Raw genomic sequence first — 2,500 nt, forward strand, 5'->3', positions numbered from 1 at the left:
GGGCAAGGCTCTTCAGTGGGGGGGCCGCTGCTCCCCTTTGCCCCCCTGTAGAACCGCCCCTGACACATGATAGTATCATCAAGTTTGATTTTATTTATAAATGATGTCATAATTTATCGACAAAGTTGATTTTTCTTTTAAAAATGCTAAAAATCAGGGCCCCTCGAGCTCAGCTATAGTGCATACTATAAGGCCGGGTCTTTGTCACAGTGGCATTGGGTTCAAATCCAATGGGCGCTCCATGAACCATCAGAAATGCAACAAAATAAGTTCAAAAATAGATTATTTTCTTTTTATCCTCTTACCCAGGCCTTTAGAAAAAGAAAAAATAAGTTTGAAATCACATGGGTGAAACACTGCTTTAAGTTGCATTGTTTCATAGTAGAAAATGTAGAAATGTTTCTACAGTAAATCGGTAAATCCCATTGAGACCGAAGACTCTTTTTCAAGGGAGACCTGTTTTCCTTTCCCACGTTACCATTCACACACACATTCATACACCGATAGCAGCAGGCTAACTATCGACATTCACACGAGGCAAGGTGGGTGAAGTGTCTTGCCCAAGGACACAACAACTATGACACAGGTGGCAGGGCGGGGATCGAACCTCCAACCCTTTGATCATCAGCCGACCCGCTCTACCACCTGAGCCAGGGGGGGGGGGGACACTAGTTTGTTAACGCTGCCATGCTGATAAATACAGAGAGAGTTTTGTGGAGCTGATAATAGGCTCAATCAACTTTGTGTCAACTCATTTGGCCATGCCTCGACAATAACAGAATTGTTGTTTTACATGGAAAAAGTTACGCACTGCTGCTTTAATTGATGCTCAAAATACACAGGCTATAAATATACGCAGGGTTAAAGGTCAAAGGTTAAAGGTTAAAGGTTAAAGGTTAAAGGTTACCACAGACGGGGAAATTCTGAAAAATGCAGAAGTGAGTTTGAGAAACAGTGAATGTGTTTGATCAGCAAAAGTTTGAACAGTTTTAGACCCTTCAGCCGTTTCTCTTTTCCTCATAACTCAGAAGATTTGTGAGTTTCGTTTTATTCTTGAAGAGATACACGTGTGTGTGAGGTGTGTGTGTGTGTGTGTGTGTGTGTGTGTGTGTGTGTGTGTGTGTGAGTGTGTGTGTGTGTGAGTGTGTTTGTGTGTGTGTGTGTGTTTTGTGTGTGAGTGTGTGTGTGTGTGTGTGTGTGTGAGTGTGTGAGTGTGTGTGATCAGGTCTTTCAGTAGCAGACTTTCTTTAACGTGTGTGAGGACACGGAATCTTTCAGCTCCGTGAGAATGGTGACTGATTCGCTCACTGCAGTCAGGTGTGTGTGTGATTGGCTGATTGATTCCAGGTGAGAGGAGGTTATACATGCCTGAGACCCCCAGTGCTCTGTTTAGCTGTATCCCATTACAGAGACCGCATCCTTGGAAGGACGCGGTCTCGCGGTCTATGAAGGCTATAGCCTGTGAAGGCCGATTTTAAGGCCAACGAGCGTTGTTAAATGAGACGGTCTCCGCAGGTCTCCGTTTACGAGCATTTCCGGTTCACGTAACAAGCCGTTACCTTGCGTGACGACTCGCCGCTCCTGTGCTGCCTAGCAACCCTGATTGCTGCCAACGGAGACAGCCCTGTCAGCGGAGGAAAAAAGAAAAAGAAGTTGCCTACCAGACGAAAAGAAAAAAAAGTACAAGAAAAAAAGAAAGGAAGATAAAAGTTAAGAAGATGGAGCAACACGTTGCTGTTTTGTTATTTTTTATTTTATTTTATGCCATCTCTGAAAAAAACGCAATGAATCTTGGGATATGTTGGGCCGCGAAGGATACATCTGTTGGACCCTTCAAAACCGTGAAACGAAGGCTGCATTTCACGGCCGCATATGAGGTTCCTTGCAAGAAGCCTTGCAAATGGAACAACCTTTGCGCGCCGCTATGACGCGATCGGTCTTCAAATGCAGCCTTCGTAGGCTGCAACCCCTGAATCGAGATCCAGCTTCAGTGTGTGTGTGTGTGTGTGTGTGTGTGTGTGTGTGTGTGTGTGTCTGTCTGTCTGTCTGTCTGTCTGTGTGTGTGTGTGTGTGTGTGTGTCTGTCTGTCTGTCTGTCTGTCTGTCTGTCTGTCTGTCTGTGTGTCTGTCTGTCTGTCTGTCTGTCTGTCTGTCTGTCTGTCTGTCTGTCTGTCTGTCTGTCTGTCTGTCTGTCTGTCTGTCTGTCTGTGTGTGTGTATCTACTAACTCCTAGTCAGTACTGTGTGTGTGTATTGCAGTAGTGGTTCAGTTTACCCTTAGAGTGCTTGATTTAATAAAGGAAGCCTGTAGTGGCTCCACACAGTTTGGTTGTGTTTTCTCCCCCCCCCCTCACCTGTGTGCCCCCTCCCCCCTACCCCCCAAACCCCCCACCCACACACACACACACCCTGGTCTTCCTACACCCCCCCTCCCACACACACACACCCTGGTCTTCCTACACCCCCCCCCCACACACACACACACACCCTGGTCTTCCTACA

The 2,500-nt window shown here is 46.4% G+C and overlaps 1 protein-coding gene across 1 annotated transcript in view; it reads left to right on the top strand.

Annotated features, from left to right (window-relative positions):
* Positions 1–2,500, top strand: part of LOC307270545 (claudin-1-like) — a gene marked incomplete at both ends in the record, with an annotated part of 43,726 nt that overhangs the window by 9,722 nt on the left and 31,504 nt on the right. The gene's annotated exons all lie outside the window — the stretch shown is intronic.

This window comes from Ammodytes marinus, assembly GCF_949987685.1.
Source record: "Ammodytes marinus genome assembly, contig: scaffold_113, whole genome shotgun sequence".
In the NCBI taxonomy this organism is placed as follows: Eukaryota; Metazoa; Chordata; class Actinopteri; order Uranoscopiformes; family Ammodytidae; genus Ammodytes; species Ammodytes marinus.